At 41.9% G+C, this 27,229-nt stretch overlaps 1 pseudogene across 1 annotated transcript in view; it reads left to right on the top strand.

The window, feature by feature from the left end:
* Positions 1 to 25,113, top strand: part of LOC308287674 (kazrin-like) — a 197,688-nt pseudogene extending 172,575 nt beyond the window's left edge. The window contains exons 5-10 of the transcript XR_013963348.1: positions 10,546 to 10,752; positions 15,886 to 16,022; positions 17,104 to 17,274; positions 19,833 to 20,013; positions 20,251 to 20,412; positions 21,149 to 25,113. The product of XR_013963348.1 is annotated as a kazrin-like (transcript). The remainder of the gene's footprint in view (positions 1 to 10,545; positions 10,753 to 15,885; positions 16,023 to 17,103; positions 17,275 to 19,832; positions 20,014 to 20,250; positions 20,413 to 21,148) is intronic.
* Positions 25,114 to 27,229: the final 2,116 nt, after the last annotated feature.

The following is a 27,229-nucleotide window of genomic DNA, read 5'->3' as shown; positions in this document are numbered from 1 at the left end:
CGTAGTATACTTTAAGTTCCTATTTACCAGTATCAATGAAAGCAAAATGTTCAAGGTTTCAATGAAAAAAAAATAAAAAAATACAATGACATATATTTTATATTAATCTAAAATCGTAGTGTTTTGCCAGTCCCCTCTTCAGCCCACAGGTTAGTCACTGGTGTAATGTTTGGTACACAGTCTGAATCACTGGTGTAATGTTTGGTAGTCTGAGCAGAGTGAATCACTGGTGTAATGTTTGGTAGTCTGAGTGAATCACTGGTGTAATGTTTGGTAGTCTGAGTGAATAACTGGTGTAATGTTTGGTACACAGTCATCTGACTGAGAAACCTTCCAGGGAATGCTGATGTCACGCTGTACTAGCCGGAGTATCTACCTGCAATGCTACCGCAGAAAAACTGTCTCTGCACAGTAGAGTCATTACTTTTTATCCCTTAGCCCCCATCCCCCCTCCCCCCTCCCCCCATCCTCCTATCCCCGTTCCCCCAGCAGACAGCACATTACTGCTGTGCGCCAGCACCGCCAGACCCCAGGAGGGAAGAACAGGGCAGAACAGTGTGGGAAAATACTGCAGGAGTTGTCTGGAGCGTCGCAAGGAAACAAAAATACCTCAATCCGTTCTCGCTCTCTATTTCCAGATTATTGTGGGAACTGACAATCAAATAGTAATCCAGGGATTGTGGGATTTTATTTTGACATGTTGCAATTCCATATTAATACTTTATAAAGACACCCACACGCACACGCGCACACACTAACACACACACACACGCACGCGCACGCACACACACACACACACACACACACACACACACACACACACACACACACACACACACACACACACACACACACCCTCTTCTGTCATCTACTTTATGTCACATTTAATATGGAAAAATAAAAAAGTAAAGCCCATAATGCAGGATCAATGTACTTATATGGCTGGGGCTTTGTGCAACATAATAGGAGAGCATTTTGTTATCTCTTGAGAGCTGTGGTTCAGCGACGGGCAGGATTGAGGCTGTCAGTAAAAGCTTAGACAATAGCTGTCGGGCATATTTGTTCCATAGCAGCTAAAGTAGTCTGACCAGACCAACCTTTCTGATGTAGGGCTACGCAATTAACCAATATTTCATTATTGGAACCGATATTTAGAACCAACAACCGACTTGTTTTTGCTCATGGAGGTCAGTGGTTCTCAACCTGTGGTCTGGGGACCACCAGTGGTCCTTGACGGGGTTCCAGGTGGTCCCCAGCTAAATGATGGAGATTTGGTATAACCAAATAGACCCTTATATAGATCTTTAACTCTTAAAGTTAAATTATTGTTAAACATCAAAATCAGAATGTAGAAGAACTGTTATTTTGATCAACGTTTGCCTGTTGTCTCTCCTATGGTTACCATGCACATCAATATAGCATGGAATTGTGAACAAAATATTATGCAAAAATAACAAAATATTCTAAGTCTGAGAGGCTATATCTCATGAAATGGTGGTCCGTGGCTCAAACGCAGAATAAATAATGGGCCTTGAATCGAATAATCGAGAAGCAGGGGTTAATTTTCAAGTAGCACTGTTGAGCAGCCTAAGACACCGCTCACTCCCACTGGGTGGGATTTTATTAAGCTTTTTATTGAATCAACACGAAAAACTTCGAATAGATTTTGCATAATCGACTGAATTCATTAGTCTTATAAACCACTTATATTTTGTTCAATCTGGGATCCCATTCGGTATAAAAATAGGAAGCATATTTTAGATTCTACTTTGCTGCACAATGGTGGATTTTCTTTTTTAATCTCATTCATTAATCGTAATCGAGGCAAAAGTTTGTACAGTGGTTTGTACACTGTGAGCTTGTAGATCGTCTGTTTTTATATACTCTGTTAAGCATCAACAATACCAGGGTACCAGTGTATGTAAATTGTTATATAAACAGTCCTTTAAAGTCAATCATTTCTGAAACATGTACTTCTCAGACACCAAGAGCAATGGTGAGGCTTAGGAAATGGGAAAAGTCAAATTCATGCACATATTTAAGATATATTTATTTAATGGTCACAGTTCGCTTAATCTTTTGCCATTGCCTTATTCCTAATACAGCTAATCCGCTGCAGGTAAAACTGTGGGGACATAACTTGTTGAATTTATAATGCTTTAATATTGAAGACAGATGTAAATGATTCATTTTTATGCATTTTGAATCTACAGTATACTGCTGTCCAACGAGACATGCATTCATATGATGTAGTGTAGTGCTCCTGCATACATATTGGGGTAGCTTCACACTGTTAAAATACTGTAGGCTATCTGTAAGAGGACAATTACAGTAAGATGTGGAGGATCCATAGTAAAGCTGCTGTGTAAGCATTACATTGTTTTAGGCAGATATAGTAGCTTAACCACGTCAAGCTACACAGAACTGAACAGTGTTAAATAGCTCTATCTGATAGCAAACACGGTGTGTTTGTTCAGTAACAGGGGTCTCCCTGTCTCTCTAGCACACAGAAGTGAACAGAAAATACATTTTCAGGGATACCATTTTTGTGTGTGTGTGTGTGTGTGTGTGTGTGTGTGTGTGTGTGTGTGTGTGTGTGTGTGTGTGCGTGTGCGTGTGCGTGTGCGTGCGCGTGTGTCCTGGCTTGAGACAGCCTTGAAATAATCAGTAACAATGATGCGATGGTGATGGTCTGGTCCTCTGGCCAGCAGGGCAGCAGTAGTGGGAGGTTGTGTTGAGAAGATGATTGAATGGACTGCCGTGGAGTGTGGAGGAGAGAGTGGTCTTCTCTGCTCCTGTGTAATGACAGTAATGGCTCGCTAAGCTCTCTGCACACAGAAGAAAACAATGGTTCTTAAATGGTTCTTTAAATGGCGATATGGTTCCGCTATAGGAAATATCACAGACTAAATAACCATTTTATTGTGTTAATGCGGTTCTTCATGTTTCTCATATGGTTGGTTTTAGTTGTCAAAGACCTTTTTTTATAGTTCTATGAGGCACCTTTAACAACTTAAACCCTTCCATCCTAATCTCAAGAAGCAAACACATGGCAAAAACTGCTGTAGATCTGCTATTTTTAGCAAAGAGATTTGGTGCAGATGGAATGAAGTGGAATAGAGTGGACCAAGTGTAGACCACTGGGGACACTGGGCGATGAAGTATAGGTTCATTAAAAGAAATGTCTGAAAGGTTCTATGGCATGACTCTGAAGAACCAGTTTTGATTCCAGTTGGCACCTTTATTTTTCTGTGTGTGCAAAGCCAGCAGAGAGAGGCTGGATAATGACAAGTCAAATACTGCTGTGTGGTTCACATGACCCCTGGCAATTTAGATGGCTTTACAGAAGGCATGTGTAACACAGCATGTTGTCTAGTTGCGACCGTAGGTCGCAGTTAACTATGAGAACCGACCTCATCTTGTCCGTACATCCTTCTGTGCTTCTGTAATGCCTCAATTTTGTTGACATTGTGACCTCATCAAAGATCAAACCCTTCATATCCATATATGCATGGAGATGACTGGATCATCACCTAGATCTCCATATACCGTATGGAACTCACCTCTACATTTGATTCCCAGATGATGCCCTGTTAGGGAAACTAATGGAATCCCTTTCATGCCCATAAAAGGGGACAAGGACTAAGAGACAGATACTGACATGAATGGACGCATGTCTGGGGTCTCAAAGCACACGGTTGGTTCTACAGACAGGGATCTCCATATATGGGCATAAAAGCGATTGTATAGTATATATGATGTCAGATGTCATAGGACTTTCACACACAGATAGCTCAGATTTTTGCCTACTGTATGTTCTTAGCTGCTTCCCCTGCCGTTTATGTACTTGCACAATGAACAGTTGTATGAAACTTTTTTTTTTCTTTTTTTTTTTTGAACCGCCGATCCAACCAATATGCCCATATCTCCATACGTGGATCTCCATATATGGGTATCAGGGATCTACATTATGGGTAACTGGTCTGATATTATATATTAATTGCGACCGAAGGTCGCATTATACCCTGAGAAATCTCGTAGCTTGTCTGACTGTCAGTATTGTCTGACTGTCAGTATTGTCTGACTGTCAGCTACGAGATTTCTCAGGGTATAAAAGTCCATATATGGTCATTCCCAGAAAAAGAAAAAAACCTTTTATGCCCATACGTGGAGATTTCTGATGTCATAAATCCCAGGCAGAAAATGAGAATGTTAGGGTACCCCCTTATGCCCATATATGGAGATCCACAGGCATCAAACAAAGGCCTTAACTCACCAAGGCCCTGTTTGGCATTACTTACGTACGTTTTATGCCCATATATGGAGATTCCTATATTGTCAATATTAAGGACATTAAGGATATTATGTTATCAATATTAAGGACATATATGGGAATGCCCATATTTGGTAATGTCCATATATGGGCATGTTTTGACAAAACATAACTATCATGTATATGAGTAACTGGCCCCATATACATCACTGGCCAGATGGCCAAGAATTGGCGCGACCACCCTGAGGTCGTAAGTCACCCTGAGGTGTCTTACTAGTAATGAATTCCGTCCTGTGAGAATTCCGTCCTGCGTGACCTCACCCTCTTACTGGTGTATAGTAGCGTATGATTTTGTCTCTACTCTCTGCTGAACTTCGCATCACATTGCTGTTTTCTGTGGAAAAGTTAAAGCTCTATATCAGGGGTAGGCAACCTTAGGCCAACATTGGCACAGGAGAGGGTGATCACTGGCACACTGGCAGAAGTGTGAGAGAGAGGATTTATTTTCTAAAATCAAATATTGTTTTAAACAGGGTCAATTACATTAAGTCACCCAATTTGCAGCAAATTACATCCTGCACATAATTCTAAATTCATTAAAATTCTGACCTTTGACTGGGGAGGGATTTGGGGAGATAGGTGGGTTATTGCTCTGAGTCTGATGATCGTTATAACAATGTCCTGACAATCAAAATATGTCAGAATTTTGATGTGGTGTTATTAAAATGAATGTTGACATGGCACACCGGCTATCTAGAAAACAAAACCATGGCACCTTCATTTCAAAAAGGTTGCTGACCCCTGCTCTATATACAGATATAATCATTATATAGAGTGTGTCTCTCTGGCTCTAGGAAACAGGAAATATATTTTCAGGTCGGTTTAACAATTTGATCCAATCAGGAGAGAGAATGCCACAAAAACATATTTATCAGCTTAAAATGTGTTGTGTTCCTGTTCCCATTTTGTCTGCTCATGTTTTGTGTGTGCGTGCGTGCGTGCGTGTGTGCGTGCGTGCGTGCGTGCGTGTGTGTGTGTGTGTGTGTGTGTGTGTGTGTGTGTTGTTCATCACTTCCATTTTCACCTGTCTATCCTCTGTGAGTTCTCTCTCCTGATTGGATCAAATTGGTATCTCGACCTGAAATTGTATTTTCCGGAACGAGAGAGCTATAGAGACAGAGAGTTCGAGGGAGACCCCTGTTAACTGAACTATCACACAAAAATACAATACAATGACTTAGACTTAAAAAATTGTAGTTGCAGGCATCATTCACTCTTTCTGAAAAACTCTTAAACACATTTCACACTGTGATGCACACAATTATTGTCATTGTTTACACACACACACATACAACTCAAAATGGTTCACACTGGTTTCTAATGATGTGATCAAACCAGTTGGACAGACAACAGTCAAATACCCTTAATACTATTACCAAGATAGCCAACCACACGCCTCGCCACTAGTACAAAATGGTACACATTTCCCATCTCATGAGGTCTGATCCCATCCTGATCAGACCTCACGAACGTCCAATGATGACAGTTGTCAAACAACAACACATTTCCTCCTGATTTGTCTGTCTGAAAAATACCATTCAATGTCAAAATGTTTGAATATAATGTGGCTTGTGAAGAATGGCTCCAGTATTTACTGCAGTGATCATGAGGCAAAAGAATCATAATCTGTGTTCATATTATATTGAAATGAACAGACTCACAGACTACTTCTGGTCTCCTAAAGGGTCGGGCACCTACAGTACGTTACACAGACACAGGAAGTCAAGCAAAGTTTGGCCGTCTTCCTTTGAATCCTTTCTATTGATTTGTGTTCGCTACAGTATTACAGTACAGTAGTTCAGAGGGCACAGGTGGCACAGGTGTGTTGAGTGGATGGAAAAAGTCAGAGGGGGGGGTTATTTATTGTCAGGAGGTTTAGTGTATGCGTGAGCAGCAGGATCATCAACACTCCAATAACATCCTCAACATCCTGTATATCGTGCAAGAACTAATTGTGCTGTGAAAACGTATTTCATGGGTTCTGTATTTGTTTCCATACGCTACGGCTGGGTTTCAGATAAGGTTCTCAGAACCTAATTTGGGTACTACTCAGGAGGTGGTACCACTACTACTAAGTTCTTTCTTGGAACCTAGAATGTAGAAATTATAAATATAATGCAATAATTATGTTCTGGGTGACCCCTATAGTCGAAAAGAGTTACGGTATATGTGGTGGTTTGGGAGTGTAGAGTTACGCCAATGGGTTTGCCTTCTACCACGTCCACAAACCTACCTGCAAACCTTTCCGCATCCCAATAGAAGACTATGTGACAGCAACAGAACACACAGGACATGGCGAGGCCGTACAGCCAGCCAATCGCGACGGTCGGGGCGCGGTTGGGATTACCGGGGGCGTGGTTATCCAACTAGCCCCGTGGCAGTTGGAATCACGCGGCAGTGTAAGCTTTTTGACCGAAACCCATATACCAGGGGAAATTGTCCGGTGGTGAGTGGTGACATAGGTGTGTGGACTGTGGAGTCCTGTCAAGGCTGGACCCAGCACACCAGAGGGCTTTCCCCTCATTCTTGGCAAGGGACAGATATTGCATGTGATGTGGACAAAGTCCTCTGGCTGGCTGGAACCGGCACAAAGACATGACAGTGAATGAATCTGTTATTACTTGCACCAGCAGAGTGTGCAACGTCATCATTAACAGCCAATGAGGGACCAGAATTCCTGGTGATGCCAGTGGTGATGTCAGCAGAGCATTCCTGGTAATGTCACAATGAGGCCAGCAAAGCGCTAGCGCACCTCATGGCACACTCTGCTGGCGCACAAATATATGGCTTATTGTGCACAAGACGCAAGTTGGCACCTCGACAGAGTGCAGTTCTAGTTGGCTTTTTTTTTTTTCAGTTGCCTGACATTATGTAAGGCAAGAGTCTTTGTCTTTGTTCTTTAAGCAAAGGCTGAAAATAAAGACATTCAATATTGTATTACATTCAGTACTTACAACTATACTTTTTTAATTGCAAACATTTGCAAAAAAAGAGAGAAATAAACTTTGCATGCCCATTTATTTATGTAGTGACTGTACTGTTTTAATTATATGTTAATTGGCTGTGTATGATCTGAAAGTATTGTTGGCTTTTTGAGCGTGGATGAAATGGTGAGGTGATTGACAGCTTGATTTTGACAGAGACTACAGTATGTAGCTTGAAAATCGGTTTTGTGTTCAAAGTGTTGAGAAAAGTCTGAAAACGTGTCTTTTTTGAAGAGCTGTAATAACCTTGCAAAAAGGCCGTTCCACACAGTGAAATGCCCACAAAATAAAGACCATTTCCGGAGACTTAGCCTTGCCTTGAATTCAACCCGACATGGAGGCCGGCTGAGAGCCTAAAAGTGTGGTGCCATTATTCTGTTTGAGCTGAAAGTGTTTACGTGTGTGTGGGATGGTAATGATAGGACTCTCGATCGATGGGAAGGTGCTTTTGAGAGAATTACTGATTGCCTCTCTAAATGACTCTCCGTTCTCGCCGCATCTGAAGGATCACACACTTTTTTGTCGCTGGTGTAGTTTGTGACTTGACTACCAAGCATGAAAGGAAGGATAACAGTCGAAAACTTGGAATACACCCGCAGCCGCAGCAAAAGTACTTGCTACCAGAATACTAAATAGAATAAAATGACCAAAATACTAAATAGAATAAAATGACATACTAAAAGTGGAAGATGCCTAAAGTTGTCTAAATCTGTGCGGCGCTAAGTAGCTGCTAATCACGACGATGAATAAATCACAGCAAAGTTAATCCAAAGAGCCTATTTACAGACCTGCAGATGACGTAAGGTAAATCGCTCAGAGCAGTTTTGGAACGCACACTTCCATCCCTCTCGGCCCCTACAGAGTGATCAAAGACGAGCCGCAGCGGCTGCCTGCGACACATATAAGGAAGGCCTGTAGGTAAACAGAGGAATAAGAGGATTTGGGTTGCAAGGCGGCAGTGAAGGATTGCTCTCTCCGGGAAACAAACTCCTTTTGCGACTGTGCGATACAGAGCTGCCCAACGTGTCTCCGCAGTACTGAGTTGACAGTGAGCGATGGACTGTCCCTTCCACTCTTATCGGTACCGCTGCAGCCCCGTGCTGTCTGGCTGCAGGCCTGGGGTGGCCTACTCTCACATGCACACACACGCGCGCGCGCACACACCTGCACGTTGACACATGCAAAAACACGCAGACTCATGCACGTAGTTTTGTGCATAACTTTGCATGCAAGCATGCATTATAATTATCATTTGCATACATAGTTTCACTTGCAGGCAAAGACAGGCATACGCATACAAACAAACACACACACGCACGCGCACGCACATGCACGCACATGCACGCACGCACGCACGCACACACACACACACACACACACACACACACACACACACACACACACACACACACACACACACACACACACACACACATCAGTGAGCTAAAGTCTCTTCTCCTCCAAACTAAAAAGAAAGAGTTGTGAAACTGTGCTGTGGGATCAATTAATTAAACCTGAAATAGGAAATGGAATTGAAACTAAAATGGACATGAAAAAAAAAAGACAAATTAAAAACACCATACTCAGAACCCAGCTGTAAATGTGTTACTATGCTAGGTTCTGCAGATTGTATAGTATAGTTTGCATGTCTTTTGTCCAGTCATGCAAATAACTGTGCATTCTTCTGTAACCAACCAAGATACATCTATACAGGAACCATCTCTGCACACTATAAATCATGATGACAGATTGTTTCTCTGTTGCCGCTGTAATACTTCCTTAATACTGGCCTAAAATACAATCTGTGAATAAACTCCCACTCATCCAATCCGGTGCTCCTAGCTCCTAGCAAGTCAAAGCCACTGCTGCTTTTTTTTGGTTCTTTTTCAAGAAGAAATAAAGTGAATTTCTTGTGCGTGCGGTGCGTTAGTCAACTAATGTCTGTGTTTCTACGTGCCGTTCCTATAGCTCCCCGCTGCTGTTTTTCAGGCTGTTCCCCGAGGGTTAGGAGGCTCTCACTCAGACGTAGAAGGAGAGCGCCAGGCTCAGGAACATGACTCAAGCCTCTGTCGCCGATATTTATTTGAGTCTTATCAAGCTGCCTTTCCTCTCACTTGCCCTCTAGCTCTGTCGGTTTCAGTCTTGTCTGTCATTCCTCGTTTGTCTGTGCCTCTAGAACACCCATGGTTAGAGCCACTGTGTGTGTGATGTTTGTGTCTGTGTGTGTGTGTGCATTCGTGTCTTGCAGAAGAAATTAGGCGTCAGTTTAGTCTAATTGTTATCATATGTTTCATAATTAGGCGCTTCCTCTCTGTTGCTTTGCTGGCTTTTCTCGCTGTGTGAACATGACAACCTTCCAGCATCTTCTTTCTGCTGCTTTTTGTCCTTCCTCTTTTTCACCTCTCTTTCTTCCTCTTTCTGTTGGTTTCTTTCTTTCCATCCGAACATTCCCTTTCCTCTGATTTCACTGGCTTCCTCAACCCCTCCTTACTTACACCCTTCCTTCACTTCCTCATTCCTCTTTTGTATTTCCTCCATTCCTCATCTCTCTCTCTCACTCTCACTCTCACTCTCTCCCCTACTAGGTCTCAGTTTTAAAATATGTTTTTAATTTCAATGTGACTTCCTGGTTAGATAGAAGTTTTCTCTCTCAAATTAAATTATCGTTGCTGTCAGGCAGAAACCTCCTATCTCCGATTTTCAACTTTTTATGTTTTATTCTTTTCCCTCCGTAAATGAATGACCTACTTCTTTATACCCAAAAGTAGTGAAAATAAGCTCTGAGCTTCTTTATTTTTTTCATTCTTTTAAAATGTATTTAATAGGGTGCCTACCGGTCCAGGTGCATACCAGATAGGCTATGATGCCTGACGGCGCGTTGCCGACTTGCCAGTTCGATTCCCGATCTGAACGACCTTTGCCGCATGTCACTCTGTCTCCCCATTTCCTGTCAGTCTACTGTCCTGTCAATAAAGGCATAAAATTCCCCCAAAAAAAAATCTTAATTTTTTTTTATATATATATATATATATATATATATATATATATATATTTAATATATATTATTTAAGCAGCGGTTTTGAACATACAAGGTCTCTAACCGACAGAAGCGATAATGTTTTATTGGCACGGCAAGCGCATGCCGTGGCATCAACAGCACATCATACAACAAGAATACATGTCATAACAAATGTTTCCTTCCTCTCTCTCTCTCTCTCTGCTCCTCAGTGCTGCTGCGGGAGGAGGTGGCCCAGCTCCAGGAGGAGGTGCACCTGCTGAGGCAGATGAAGGACATGTTGAGTAAAGACCTGGAGGAGAGCCAGGGAGGAGGAGGAGGAGGAGGCGGCTCCGCCAACCTGCTCTCTGCCACCGAGCTGCGCGTCCACCTCAGCGACAAGGAGCAGGAGCTGGACCGAGCCAAGGAGGCCCTACAAGGTCAGGGTTCCACACCATTACACATTTACACCTGTGGTCCTCGCACGGTCATGTCAAGGACCCCCAAGTTAATTTGGTATTTGTCCACAGACCCCAATCTGAAATTACTTTGTGCCAGGGACTCACCAATTTTCCCACAAGCTCTATATTGTGAGGTTTATAGGATTTTGTAAATACAGTTGAAGTGGTTTAAACGGATTTTGATGCTATATAAACAGATTTTCCCCTTCAAGGATCCCTGGGGGTCCCCGCAGCCCACTTTGAGAACCACTGCATTAGCCTCTGAGACTGTAGAGTACACTCTCAGACTTACAGACCTGTAAGGTTCCATTTGGTTCCTAACTGCAGGTATTGACACTAAGGCTTGCCCACCTGCCCCCGGCAGGTAAATAAAACTTTCGGGCAGGTGAAGTTTGCTTTCAGGTTGCCTGACTGAGCAAGTGCTCATTTGAGAGGGGCCTCATTGTCTATAAACACAATATCTGTCTAAACACCTAAATATGGCCAGCGTACTCCGTATTCTGGTCTGTGGAATGTAACAAGTATGAAACCATATATTCAATCATAGCTATGTACTGTAGGTATTTGGATTTGGAGATATTGAGGAATGACATTTTTTATCACTCAGCCCCAGAAATTAGCCTAAAGAAATAAGTGTTAAATTGAGTGGTAATTAAAATCTTTCCTATCATTTTATAATGGACAATTTACTTTTCGGGAAAGTGGCCATGACCTTTGGGCAAGTAGAACATGAACTGTACTTGCCCGACGTGCCTCTGAGACATTAATGTCAACCCCTGCTAACTGTCAATAATTAGCTTGGGACCCCCGGATCAAACTTCTGCTACATGTGTGTGTATTGTGTCTTGTGATTTGGTACCACAACTTATGTGAGCATGTTAAATATTGGCCTCTGAGTGGAGTTTTTTCCTGAGGGAAGCAGACAGCCAGTTCAATAAATATATATGTAGTGTGCATCTCTGAAAAAGATGTTGGACGTTATCTCTGTCCAACAGATAGAATCTAAATTTGTCTGGTGTGTCCCAGAAATGGCATGAAATGTTCCCCCCATATTGCAGCATAGCGTGATGTTTGATGGACATATCGGTCATGGTCTGTGTGACAGAGAGATCAGCCGGCAGTCGCCATTCAGTCTCAAATGGGTTGCGTCATGCTCCATGCGCTGCCAAGTAACCTCTAGGTTTATTGTCATTTCATTTGAGATCCATAAAGGATGACATTGGAGGCTTTTGCTCGCCGATGCACAGTATGTCTATTGTCTACTATTATTAAAGTGGTCTGGAATGTCGTGCTAAGTATGTGGCATTGGTTGTGTTGCCAAGAATAGTAAAGAATTACATTTCCCTCCAAATATTTTATGGAGTATAAAGTTGAGGAAAATGTAAGTACTCAAGTAAATTACAAATACCTAAATTGTACGGTATTTGAGTAAATGTACTTAGTTTCTTTTCGACCACTGAGACACGCACGCACGCACGCACGCACGCACGCACGCACGCACGCACGCACGCACGCACGCACGCACGCACACACACACACACATACACACACACACACACACACACAATTAACTGCAGGTATTGACACTAAGGCTTGCCCGCCTGCCCCCACTGTCGTGTTGTGAGGGGATATGGACTAAGAATAGTGATTTGGTAACACTTGCTAATATGCATTCCTTGTCTATGCATCCCACTGTTTCTCAATAAATGAAATAGTCCAGAGACTACCATTGGTCCATGCCTGGCATAATTAAGCCTGCAAGTGGTCCGTAGGAAAATGTTTTGAAACGCAAGAGAAAAAGCAATGAAATAATGACTGGTAAGTCGATTCAATTTGTTTCACGATACTATTGTGCAACAAAATGTATGTAAGTCCAGACATTATTTAATTGAAATATGCGAGTGGTCAAGACATTCCAGTAAACTCTTATTAACTGATACTGATTTGAGTGAGCAGATGCAATTATATGGGCACATTTCCTAATAATGATGACATCCAGTAGGCCTACTGTACACTTCCCCTTCTTGAGATTTCCTGTGGAATTCTTTGACCTCTGACCTCTCAGTAACTGTCTGACAACATTGACGCATCCTCATACTGTAGGTCACCAGGTCATTTAGTGCACTGGTTCTCAACCTGGGGGTCGGGACCCCCAGAGTGGTCCCCAAATTATTTTGGGGGGTCCCCAGATGATTAACTTAATGTGAAACATATTTTTCTCGCTCAACAGTAAACAAACCAACATAAAGTTCAAGTGTATAGAGGGTATCTGCACGTTTCTAAAGTGATAATGTAAGGACTTTTTAATACCTCTAAAATGACAAATTAAACATTGTCCAAATTGTCAAAATATTAGAGGCAGAAATCTGCTATTTTCACAATAGAACCATGTTACACAAATTGTAATGCCTCAACTCTTAGTGCTCGTCAGGGTGGGGGGGGGGGGGGTCCCCAGTTCAAATATGATTATTTTGGGGGTCGCGGCCTGAAAAGGTTGAGAACCACTGATTTAGTGCACTGGGCGGGGTGGCACCAGCTGTTACTAAGTTATAACGTAGCCTAGTTGTAACGTAAATGGCTTCTAAGTCAAGACTTACGCATTACTAAAATGTCAGGTGTTGCACCACACAAATTTGTTCTTACGTATCTCTAAGTAACAACTAAATATTTACACCACCCCTTGGGCAGCACTAAGTCTTTACTAAGTAACCTATCTCTATGGGAGTAGAGCAACTTCACTACTAACGTGGCAGACAGCATTATATCGGCTATTTAATTAATTCAACAATGAAACGACCCATCTGTTAAACATACATTAAGCCCTATATACATTTCGGCCATTTGAAAATAGCCGATCTACAAGCTCACGATGTGTCTGCTATTAATAGAGTATTTCTATATTGCGCAGGATTGATACTTTTTGGAGCTGTGTGGAACACAAGCTCCCTATACGTGGCCGTGTGTGTAGGTATGTGGGTATGTGGGTGGGTGGGTCTGTGGGTCTGTATGTAGCCTGTATGTAGTAACCCTGGGTGACCAGAGAGGTGCTGTTGAGTCTAGCCTGCCCTGAGCATCAACTGCAATACACACACACACACACACACACACACACACACACACACACACACACACACACACACACACACACACACACACACACACACACACACACACAGCTCCACTTCGAACAGAGGTTCGATTTTTTAATTCATTTGAGTACTTTTCAACCACTGCATACAGCAGAACAGCGAATTGAACGGTGCGCTCTCTTCCCCTGTGTCTCCAAATATGCGTTGCTCTGTGTTACTTCACAACGGGGGAAAATGTATGAGGCCAATATAATTTGTGATACAAATTACAATCCGTTTGCAGGGCAGTGCACTGCGCAGGGATGCGCTCGCCCTGTGTACGCATATCAGTGACTTGTGTACATGCCAGTGGAGAGACGGAGGTCTCTGTTGACAAAAGACGATACAAGCTTTATTTCCTTACTAGAAACAGTTCGTTTTCATTGGATTCGGGAGCTATGACGTCATTACTATACATTACTTTAGGAACAGTCTACGCATTACTAGTTACGTTATGCCTTAAGCAATCGTGGTGCAACACCTGTTAGTAACTCACTTAGTTCCAAACTAACTAGTTGTTACTAAGCCTCTAGTAAGGACTTTACTCCCTAACTTAGGGCAGAACTTACGTTCTAGTGGTGCAACTGGCCCCTGGTTCCCAAGCACCTGTTGAAAACCCCTTAACTTATTAAGCATTTTTGTATTATTTAGAAAACATTTTAAACAGTGAAAATAGCGGATCTACAAGCTCTTTACACGTCGATGCAGATGGGCTATATTCACTGTTTTAAAATGTTTTGAAATAATTGCCAAATAAGTTTAGGCATAAGGGGTAAGGTGACAGTCTCCTTCACTCTGAGAGTTACGGGGGCAGATAGATACCGTGGTTCTACAGTCAAGGTTCTGTGTTGTGCAACCTGTTGAAAAACAGGTTTTGGATTGTTGACTGAGGTGGCTGATGGCAGAACGTCTCCATGTGGAATGCATAATGACTGACACATATGTTTGTACTTATGAAAAGTACAGGTTCCTTGAGAAATCCACACAAACTATTATTTTCACTTGTGACATCTCATTGCATCATCTTTGCTGTATCTCTCTCTCTCTCTCTCGTGTGACTAAACCCTAAAATGTGTTCTGCATGCCAATCCAATCGGTACAAAACAGACCTGGGTAACATGTGGGGAAAACACACCAAGACCTAGCTGGTGTACAGCGTTGTGAATGCATGGGCAGTGTTGGACAGTAACGAATTACATTTACTACTTGATATGACTACTGTACTTAAGTAAGTATAACTAAGTACTGCACGTTTACTCAAGTACACGTACTTAAGTACACTTTTGAGGTATTTGTACTTTACTTGAGTGTTTCCAATTTCCTACTTTTACTTCTACTCCACTACATCTCGGATCCAAATATTGTACTTTTACTCCACTGCATTTAAAAACTTTAGTTACTAGTTACTTTGCAGATATAAATTATAATATTATAAACATACATATTTGAAAATAGCCGATTTACAAACGTGTCGCATCGCGGCGCTTTGTGAGCTTGTAGATCTGCTATTTTCAAACTTCTGGTACTTTAAGTAATTGATGCCAATACTTTTATACTTTTACTCAAGTACATTTTGAATTCCGTACTTCTACTTGTAACTGAGTATTTCTATATTACATTTCTACATTGATACTTTTACTGTCATCATACCTTTAAGTCAAACAATTGAGTACTTTTTCCACCACTGCTTAAGTAAATGATAGTCTGTACTTTACTTGAGTACTTGTGTTTTTTGATACTTCTAACTTTCACTCCGCTACTGTACATTTCGAAGACAAATTGTACAAATTGTGATTACATCATTCAATCTGAGCTGCATCTTTGGGGGAAAAAATCACCCACAACTGCTAGCTGCATTGATAGAAGACATAGTACCACCCTGTGGCCATCAGTTGTAATTGCACAGTCATTTTTAGTCAAAGGCCAGATCTCTGTATTGTTCTGAATGCTTAGAAATAATCTTGCTTTTACTCTTGTGTTGCAGCTATGAAAGCAGACCGCAAGCGGCTAAAAGTGGAGAAGTCGGACTTAGTGAGTCAGATGCAGCAGCTGTACACAACACTGGAGAGCAGAGAAGAGCAGCTGCGAGACTTTATACGTAACTACGACCAGCACCGGAAGGTAACAACGATATGCTTCAGCTACGATTCTTTAGGAAACCTTTCGGTTCATCGTGAAATCTCTCTCTTTGCCACAAATCTATTAAATTTGATGATTTTAATTTGGGAGAGGGAGCCTATTTTACCTTATTAATGCCATTAATGGCTATTTCAGACATTAATGGCGATACACCAAAAATAAATCTAATCCTATATCTGTACTTGGCAAGCATTAAAAACACAGGTTGCATGCTTCCAAGCAGTGTCTGTGATGCATTTTCATATCAATTGATATGAAGTGGGCATATCAATCAAGGTTGCTTCTTACAATAAATTTGCTATTTTGAAATGTAATATTTACACTTTCTTTGGCTGTGTACGATAGTTTTCTTTGAAATACGATAATTGTAACCACTTTGCCTCTTTATTCTTACTATTATAATGGACCTGCAGTTCCAACTGTACTTGGACTACTTTTTTCCCCTCTTCCACCAAATGTCTTCGATAGCTGATCTACAAGTTCACAACTCTTCGCAAAGTGAGATGTTGTGAGCTTGTAGATTGGCTACTTTGGGCTAAAGTTCACCCCAGACTATGGATGCTGGGGTTCAAATGGTTAAGTCTCCAGTGCGATAATTTAACATTTCCCATCTTAGTCGGGGGCGTTAGGGATATTTCACGCTAATCAGTCTAAAAGTGCCAAATTTTGCACAGATGTAGCTCAGGGCATGCTCTAATGATTTAGCTAGGGCGCCCGAGTCGGCGACCTTCAGTGTCGCCACAGCGGCCAAATCAAGTTGGGCTCCCATTGACTTTCAATACAGGAGGAAAATACCCCATTTAAAACATGATTATTTTGGGATTCACGGCCTGAAAAGGTTGAGAACCACTGGCATACACTACCTGTCTTTGGGCATTGCGCATAGGAGTAAGGGACCTTTTATTGAGTTATATAGTCCTGGAAATTGGGTTAAATATTCTGGAAATGTTTTGGAAAAAAATTGGAAATTAATTGGTAAAAATGTGTGGGAACCCTGTAATTGTGACAGCCCTACTTGTCAGAATCAATGAGAGCTCAGTGAGCGTGCGCTGGTCTCTTTCAGGAGAGCGAGGACGCGGTGAAAGCGCTGGCCAAGGAGAAGGACATGTTGGAGAGGGAGAAGTGGGACCTGAGGAGGCAGACTAAAGAGGCCACGGAGCAGGCCAACATCCTGCGCTCTCACATGGACATGAAGGAGAACCGCATCAAAGAGCTGGAGGCTGAGCTCACCATGGTACAGTACATCAGTGGTCCTCAAGCTTCTCAGGCCGCGACCCCCCAAATAATCATATTTTTTACTGGCGAGGAGTTGTGGGCATGTAGATCTGCTATTTTCACAATTTCTGCCTCTAATGTTTGACAATTTGGCCAATGTTTAATTTGTCATTTTAGAGGTATTAAAAGGTCCTTAAATTGTCACTTTAGAAATGTGCAAATACCTCTATATACTTTCCTTCTGCACAAACGCACACTTTAGCCTCGAAGGGTAATCCAGAACCTGAAGGGGGAAGGTACATTATAAAATCGAATAAAACTCATAAAACAGGTGCAGAGGGTCAGCGCATGTCACGTTTGACCGAATAGAGAGAAGAAACTAGCCGATCTACAAGAGCTACAACACGTTGCATCTGCTATTTCAGAAAATAATAATAAGAATAATAAGAAGTTCGGGATTCAGGGTTCCTATAAATTATGGTCAGTACTACCTCCTGCAGGGCAGAAATTAGGCTCTGAGAACGTTATCTGAAACTGAGCCTATGGAAACAAACAGCATTCGTTCTTGTAGTCGAAAAGAGCCAATAGACACCTCTGGCACTCTCATTCCTCCTGCGTAACTAACTATAAAGACATTGAACATTGAACCTCAATCAAAGGTTCAATGACCTATTGATGCTTGTAGCGTGTTGGAATAGACGTCCAAAGGATAGATGTTGGACGGACAGAAAGGGTGGATGAGGCAGGCAACCCTGGGAGAGGAGGACACTCGGAGTGGGGCCGTTGTATCATCTTTGGAGTCTAATGCTACTTTCACACTGACAATCTACAATTCCTTTTCAATGGAAGCCAGTGACATGAAGATACAAAGATATGTCGAACGTTTGTAGCTGCTACAACAGCTACAACATCTACAAAGAAGTTGAGCTGGTTTCAACTTCAGCTACAAAGCTCCAAATATGGCTGCGTAGATTTGTATCTTTTGAATCTGCCAGGGTGAACGCAGCATCAGGTCTTGTTCAGACTGGCAGCTCAAATATCCAGATTTTTATGCAGTCTGAACTAGGCTAACATGGATTAGAGTTCTCAGTTCTCATCCCCACGACTGATCTCAGTATACGATTATTAGAATTCCCAAATTTGATTATTATGTTATGAGAATATTAGAATTGGTCAAACAAGAAGCATCTTCCATAAATCCCTGACAGATTTATATGTCTCGGGATATTTCATGAAAGCCAAGATAAGCCTCAGCTCTTCAGCCGGTTGGCTGTATGTAGAACAGCAATTACACAGGTTTGGAATGACAATGATAGTGGTTTAGAACATCATAATTTTACGCATTGTGCTAATAGTTTAGGAAAGCTGTGTTTCCTAGTTTTGGGGTCTCTGGTCTAACAAAACTTTGTAACTTTTTTTTTTTTTTTTGCTGTTCAGACTTGATAAAACCAATCTGATTCCAATCTGTATTGGCTAAAACTCTGGGGTGCCAGTGTAAACATAGCCTAAGGCAATAGTTCTCAAACTTTTTTGAATCATGGCCCACTAGAAAATGTGTGACCTTAATCCTTCACCCCCCCCCCCCCCCTCTATTCTTACAACAAGTTGAAAAACAATAACTCTATAAAATAATAACATTTCTCTGAAGTAGCGCCTTTACAATGCATTTTACTCTGGACTATAATAAAGCAAAGCTCAATCCACAATGCAGTTCTTGGGAGGCAGGTAGTCATACACAGACTAGATGGGCCAAATAAAAGCAAACAACAAAGGCAAAAATCCCCAATCCAAAGAATCGCAACGTCAAAAGGCAAGCATGGGAAATCAGTCGGACTCAAAGCAAAACAAATCCAGGCAGGGAGAAGGCGAAAAGCCAAAATCCGGGGAATAAAGCGAGATCAGAAACCAAAGAAACAAACATTGGGAAAATGGCTGGAGAGCAGTGAACACGAGGTACTGTACAACAAAGACAATAGGCCTTTTTTACAGCAGCCATATTGACATAAATGACTGTTTTAATGTTACAGTACTTCCTTCACAGGTGTTATCAATCATTCGAACTGAGTTTGTGTTCCATTCTGGTCAAACAGAGTCGGGGTGCTGCTATTGTGCATGTTGGCTCACTGGATAGACTCTAGCTGCTACAATAAATGGAACAGAGCCCTAATTAGTAGCATTGGTACTGTAACACCAAGGCATTAACATTACACCAATCTATTTATGTAAATATGGCTGCTATGAAAAAGGTCTATCTGGCGGGGAATGGATAGAAATGGTCTGGTAATTATAGATAGTAGCTTATTGAAAAACCAGGGACCGGTGAGTTATTGGGTCGGGTGTGGAGGACAAATGAGGGCAAGAACTAGAACGACAAACATAGGTGAGAACTCCAAAGTAAAATAAACCAACAGACAAGGATCAATGGGATGTTACACACCCATTCACACACTTGCATTAGAGGCAACCATGCAAGGCACCACCCTGCTCATCTGGAGTAATTAGGAGTTATTTTTCGTGCTCATGGATATTTCTGGTACGAATTCAATGCTAACGCCTCTTTGTTTGCGTGTCTCTCAGGCAAAGCAGTCTCTGCACACCCTGACCAAGGACGTGCCCAAGCGCCACTCCCTGGCCATGCCCTCGGAACCCGTGATGAACGGCAGTCAGGAGTGGGTGATGCACGCCGACCTCCCCCTCACCGCCGCCATCCGCCAGAGTCAACAGACCCTGTACCACTCGCACACTACAGACAGACAGGGTAGGCAACCCGCAAACCCCCCCCACCCCCTCCCAGACTCCCCTGTCTCCATCTCGCTTCGCCGTTGCTTTCTTGCTTTTACAGACCGCACAACATTAACATACTAACAGAGGGTTTCCCCTGAGGTTTCTGTTGGCTCACCGTGGGTGTCTTTCCGATGTGCGTGTGTGTTTGTGTGTGTGAACGCGTGTGTGCGTGTACGTATGTGTGTGTCCATATATGTGCCATCATCTCCAGCCGTGGTCAGGATCAGCCCCTGCCACTCTCGCCAGCCCTCCATCATATCCGACGCATCGGCGGCTGACGGCGACCGCTCATCCACCCCCAGTGACATCAACTCCCCTCGCCACCGGACCCACTCCCTCTGCAATGTAAGACCTGCCTGCCCCCCCCGAACAAGTAATCACACCTCCGCAATTCTCTCTATGTCCTCCCTCGCGCCCTCGTTGTCCTCTCTCCCGTCCCGTGTGTCTTCTTGTGCCTGTCCGTCTGTCCGTCCCTCTGTCTGGCCTGTTGTGGGTGTTAGTCTGACTGCATGCTGGTGTTTGGCGTGGTCATTTATTGCTTTTTCGTGATTACATTCTGTAAGTTGTACAGCTGGTTTGAGTGGAGCCGTTTTCTCCAGTGGTGGAAGAAGTGCTCAGATTTTGTAAGTAAAAGTAGCAATACCACAATATCAAAATACTCTGTTATGTAAGTAAACTGTTAAGTAAAAGGCCTGTATTTAAAAAATAGTAAAATTACAAAAGTAATGTCTCCAACATGTACGAGCAGTACCAAAGTGAAAGTACTCAAATGTTTCCAAAATGTTAAAACTTATTTGGAAAATAGCCAATCTGTAAGCTCACAATGCATTGCGATGCAATGTATATTTTCAAATAGACGAAGTATAAAATAGGGCTTCAGTGGATAATGTGTGTTTTGTAATAATAATTATAAATCTACAATGTAACTTGTATAGTGGAGTAAAAGTACAATATTTCAAGTAAAGTATCAAAATTGCACGTCTGCAGCACTTGATTAAATGGAAATGTACTTGGTTACTTTCCACCACTGTTTTTTCTCCCTAGTTTTCTTCAACTAAAATGCAACGTGTCCCTTTTCCCCTCCTTGTCATGTTTCCTGCATTATCCAGTCCATGGAGGACTTGGAGGATCAGAAACGTAAGAAGAAGAAGGAGAAGATGACCCTGGGATCCCTGTCGCGGGTATTTGCTCGGGGAAAACAACGCAAGTCACTGGACCCCGGTCTGTTCGATGGTACATCCACCCCTGATTATTACATAGAGGAGGATGCTGACTGGTGATGCCGTGCGTGTGTGTGCGTGTGTGTGTGTGTGTGTGTGTGTGTTCATGGTTGTGTGTGTGTGTGTGTGGGAGAGAGAAAAAGACAAATTGAGAAGTGTGCGCATGTGTCCCCCAAGCAAAGGCCTGAGACAGACTTCTATTGCCAGAAAATGTATATTATTCTCCGAAATGTATGTATGTAATGTAAATTAGATATATATTTATAGATGTACATGTATGCATATGTATATATGTTTACATGCATATAAATATATACATGGGGTTTATGATGATGTGTGGACATGTCTATGCTGTATTATCTTCCGACTGTCTTAAATGTTTTCTTTTTTTTTTTATAACTGGAGACTTGAAGGACTGCTGTGTATATGTAAATAGGAGGTATCGTGCATCTAGTGTTTGTACATTACGGTTGCTTTTATCATGCTTCCCCACGTTTCCCCCCAATGCTTGATTTACACTTAGTTGTACGGGGGCATCGCTCGCCTAAAACAGCCAACCTATCTATGAGGTCACTGCCAGTGTTGTCAGGTTTTGCAAGAGAAACAAGCGGCCAGGTCTACATGATCACACACACACACACTGCAAACTGATCAGCTATTTCAGTGGTTTTCAAGCTTCTCCATATCAAGGTCCATTATTTATTCTGCATTAAAACGAGGCTAAATCTTATCAAATGGTGGTCCGTGGCTCAAATTCTGACCAAGGACCACCATTTGATGAGATTTAGCCTCTCACCCAAGACATAGAATATTTTGTTATTATTGCATAAGATTTTGCCCACAGTTCCATGCTGTATTGGTGTGGTACCAATCAATAGGAGAGATAAAAGGCAAATGTAGATCAAAATACAAAACAATCTTAGAGCGTAAAATTAAACCATCATTTTACACTCTCAGGTGTTAAAGATCTTTAAGGGTCCATATACCAACTCTCCATCATTTAGCTGGGGACCACCTGGAGCCCCCTCAAGGACCACTAGTGGTCCCCGGACTACTGGTTGAAAACCACTGAGCTATTTGAAAATAGCCTTAGAATCAAGAAAATTCTTTGGAATCTTTTTGAAACATACAACTATAACACATTTTGTATGGGGGTCCCTGGCACAAAATATTTCAGATGGGAACGTAGGAAGGAACCCCAACTAAGCAACTACACTTTAGAAACAAGCTCGCGGCTTTACAGAAAATAATCTACGTGGCAACACTGGTCACAACCTTGGAGATCGGCTGTTTTTGTCCAGAGACGCCGTCGTACGACGAGGTGTACATCAGGCGTCAGTTGTTACTTATTTGACCCATCTCTAATATTCCCACAATACGGTCACACAACAGGAACCCCTGTCAATTACAGATATTGTTTGGTATTTAGCCAGGCAAAAAATGTCAATCTTTAGTGTAGGGCTGGCGATATGACTTAAAATCAATACCACGATTATTTCAAACTTTTGCCTCGATTATCTTAATACTGTATATGATTATTATTTTAAATACTGAAAACAGCAGATCGGTTCTTTGTTTATTGCCCACAGCCCTACTTTGGAATAGTGATGCTCCTGCAAGTCAATCTGGAGCCAGTGTTTTCTGTAACGAGGTGAAATTGATAATCAAGTATCAATACTCTCACAGCCATCTCAGATTTGGTGGTAACCTTTTATTTTTAAGTCTCTCCGATTATGGTGGAAAACGGACGGTACAGTACTTTACTGTATGTTATGTGGAAGACATTTGATTATCAGGCTCAGGATACATCAGTATGAGTATCAGTATATTTGCACGTTAAAACAAGCGATAAAAGGGATGAGAGGGGAGCGGGGCTCTGTGTGTCCTCCGCTCACCTGTTCAATTCTACCATGCTGGATTTTCATTTAAGCCAGTGATACTTTCTGTTACTCTTAATTAACCACTTAAATCCTGTGTATAGTTTGTTGACTGGGGCCCCCCAGGGGCCGGTACTATATAGGCCCCCTCCTTTTTCCCCCTACTACACCAAATCTCTTTGCCGAAAATAGGCAATCTACAAGCTTGATAGATTGCCTATTTTCGCAGAATGTCTGGTCCCAGAATAGGGACCGTAGGGTTCATGTGATGGAAGTTTTACTTTCTGTCTTCCGAACGTTTAAGAGCATTTACAAACCAAAACTATCGTAAAAAAAAAAAAAAAGAATCATACATAATCAATCAAGCACACCTTAAACGGCTTGCTTCCTAATGCTGTCAAAACAATGTGCAAGTGCCAAAGTTTTAAAGAATAGAGATGTATATCTTTGTCTGCCTAACCATTCAGTCACTATTAGCACTAGCCTTGTGAGACTGCTTATGTCTTTGAATTGTATCTGACGTGCCAATAAGAGACATAGGAATTTGCACTAAAGCTACAATCTGTACGTTTTGTGTCCTCTCCTAATGGACAGAGGCAACTGCAGCTATACTGTACAGTGTGTCTGAACTACAATGACGTCACTGTCGGTTGGAAACCTTGTATGTCCAAAATGGTTACGCTACTTGTCGGAAATGGACAAAAGAAGCTGCATTCCAATGGATCCAGTGTAGTTGTTGTTTAGTCGCACTTGTTAACACCTCACACACTAAAGTTAACCACTTTCACAAAATTATTCAAAAAAACAGCAGCTCTACAAGCTCACAACGCACTGTGCCGTTTGTAGATCGGCCGTATGTGTGTAGCACTCTTTAAAGTCATTCATTTATTTTAAAATAATATGGAGATACAAGGTTTCTGCCTGGCAGTGACGATCGATATCTCTAGTGTACAATCAAGTGCTCCGTCTGCTTCAAATAACTTTGTTGACATCTTCAACCACCTACCCGTCACCAGAGTCTAAGGTTCTCCATTTAATTGTAGGGAGACCACCTCCAACCACTGCAGATGCACTAGGTATATTCTATTAACATATTCTATCATACAGATTGGTCAAAATAATGTTTTATTCGGTACAAAAAGATTGTAGCTTTAAAAAACCCTGCATGGTCACCAGTGTTGCTTTGGTTAGGTTAGAAAAAGCCCATTCATCACCAGTCAAATTAACAATCTCAACCTTCCACTGTTAACCACTTAAACCCTCTAATCTTAAACCCAGTCCACACCTATGCAACGAGTTGCAACTGCAACCACTAGCAACCACTTGCAACAACTTGCAAATATTATCCCCAAACTGCAGTGGTCTGCAACTGGTCAGACCGCTGCAATTTCTTGCAACTGTTTGCTAGTCCCGACTAGCTGCATTGGTGTGGAGACTGTGGACTGACCTTTAACCGGACTTGAGTTACGATATGAATCACTTTTTTTCCGCCTACACCAAATCTCTTTGCCAAAAATAGCCAATTGCGTTGCGGCGCATTGTGAGCTTGTAGATCGGCTATTTTTGACAGACGTTTCCCCCAGAATATGGATGCTGAGGTTCAAGTGGTTAATCATCCCTTTCCAACGTTATCAAGTTTGCTTCATTTGCATTATGAATGCACAGACCTTTTTTTCCCCTTTTGTTGTCGATGTTGTTTTGCTTTGTGTAAAAAAAAGAACCCTCTCTTGTTTCTCCCATTGGGGATTAAAACAATTCTCTGTTAAATGTTTTGTAATTTAGGAGATGTTGCATAAAAAGAGTAAATCTATTAAAGTATTTTATTTAAATAGAACAAGAGGTAAACTTCACATATGAGATGGTCTCGCTGCAGCTGCTGCAAGCAGATGGGTCAGGACATTTAATCATTTTCAAAAATGAATAACGATTGAAATGAAATATTTTAAAAATAAAACCAGCAACTAAATATAGACGCTGCGTTGTGTTCCATGAGTAATGTGTTCTTGTGTTCCTAGCCTATAGTGTGTCTCTCCTCCTTCCTTCCCCTCCAGCCATTTGTAACGGTATATCCCTCACCTACCAGTGAGTAACAAAGACTCTCTGTTTATGAACTGGGGGATTATTCATTGCACTTGTCAAAACTTGTCAAACATCTTAATTGGACATTGCATGTGTTGTGTTATGACCGATTGTATACTTCATCGGATTGATTGATTGATTGAAGAATTTATTAGAAGTTTGCAATAGAAAAAAGTACCGTTTCGTGACAGCACAAATCACTGGTACAAGGTCAACTAAAAGGAGATCCTACCAGCTGATAGAAAGAAAATAGTTGATCTACAAGCTCACAAAGCCTCACAATCCGTGGCACGATGTGAACGTGTGTGATTTGCTATTTTTGCTGCACGAAACCGCCTACGACGAAGCAACAATTAAGCATTACAAATGACCATGCAAACTGCAATATATGGATTCCTCATGGATTTGCTGGCTCAGTGTGAATCTGTTTTTCTGCATTTTAAACAGGTGTTTTATGAATAATCCCCACGTCTAATATGTTACCCTAATGCCTAAGTCTCCATCATAACCACTGGGTAGTCATTCGAATAACTCCACTTATTAACACAATGCTATAGTAGCCTACTGCACTGAGAACTGACAAATATCTACATGCTCATCAAATACAAACTCTTTTTGCATTGAATCAGCCTTTAGGGAGATCTATCTTTGAACATAATTAGAGATTAGAATTCACTTTATTCAGCCACATGATCTCTTTACATTATGGTGCTTTTGGATGCATCATGGCTCCAGAGAATCGCTCTGGCTCCATCTACTGGCTATATAGAGCAATGTACACTGGGTCTTTACCTTGAGGACAAAGAAGAGGCTTCATAAAATCATCATTTACACTCACAAAGCGTAATTTCTGATGTAGGCATAACCACATACGTGACAGTGACTTGGATAGTGTACCATTAACTGTGCCTGAGTATTGTTGCACACACTATAGGGTTATTTATAAAGTACATGCAAATAGGTGATAGTGATCTACTGTGCGCAACATGGTGCTAATCCAAATATAAATCACGCACATTGTATACAAGGTTATTATAGTTTTAAATTGTATTTGTTTTTTTATTTGTTTTAAATGTATGTTTAGTTTTGATAGGCCTAAATTTTTTAAGGATTTCCAAGTTTGGTTTATTTATTTTTTAAAGGCTTAGTTTTAGTAGATCTGCTGTTTCTGACTATTCTTGACAGACTACATACATTTTCTCTATGATTTTAGTTAGTTTTGTAAATACACAAAACAGTTTCAGATAGTAATAATTTATTTGTAAAGCCTTATGTGACGTGTTGTAGCTTGTAGATCTGCCCATTTCACTTCTTTTGTGTGACACACTTCTTTTGTGTGCCCTGCTTATAATGAAGCAGGGCATTCATTTACGAGAAAAAAAAACACATACAAAGTTGGATTATGGAGATAATGTAAGGTTTCTGCCCGACAGAGACAGAGCACTAGCCTCATAAGCCAAGTAACTTCCAGACATCCAGAAAACAAATGACAATGCGTTTTCCGGAAGTTGGTGGTTTACAAGGCTAACAAAGCACTGGTTCGATGAATAACCGTGACTCCAGATGAGTCATTTTGATCACTACTGTATGTCCCTTTGACCCTGAACCCTTCCTTTATGCCACGTGCCTGTAACCTCTCCCTGAACCGACCCAGACTGTGACAGATTCTCCAGCCTGGCGTCTGATGGCGAGGACCAGCTGGACCGCCTCCAGCAGGCGGAGCTTACCAGGAACACGCCCATGGCGCTGTGGCGGGCGGGGGCGGTGCAGGCCTGGCTGGAGCTGGTCATGGCAATGCCCATGTACTTGCGCGCTTGCTCGGAAAACGTCAAAAGTGGCAAGGTACACTAATACAGTGGTTCTCAACCTGTGGGTCAGGACCCAGGGGGGTCCCCAAATTATTTTTGGGGGGTCCCCAGATGATGAACTTAATGTGCAACACTGTTTTCTCCCTCAACAGTAAACAAACCAACATAAAGTTTAAGTGTATAGAGGGTATCTGCACATTTCTAAA

This window comes from Nannobrachium achirus (genome assembly GCF_963921795.1).
Source record: "Nannobrachium achirus genome assembly, chromosome: 6".
Lineage (NCBI taxonomy): Eukaryota > Metazoa > Chordata > Actinopteri > Myctophiformes > Myctophidae > Nannobrachium > Nannobrachium achirus.
The sequence above is the reverse complement of the archived record's forward strand: the minus strand, read 5'-3'. Positions and strand labels throughout refer to the sequence as shown.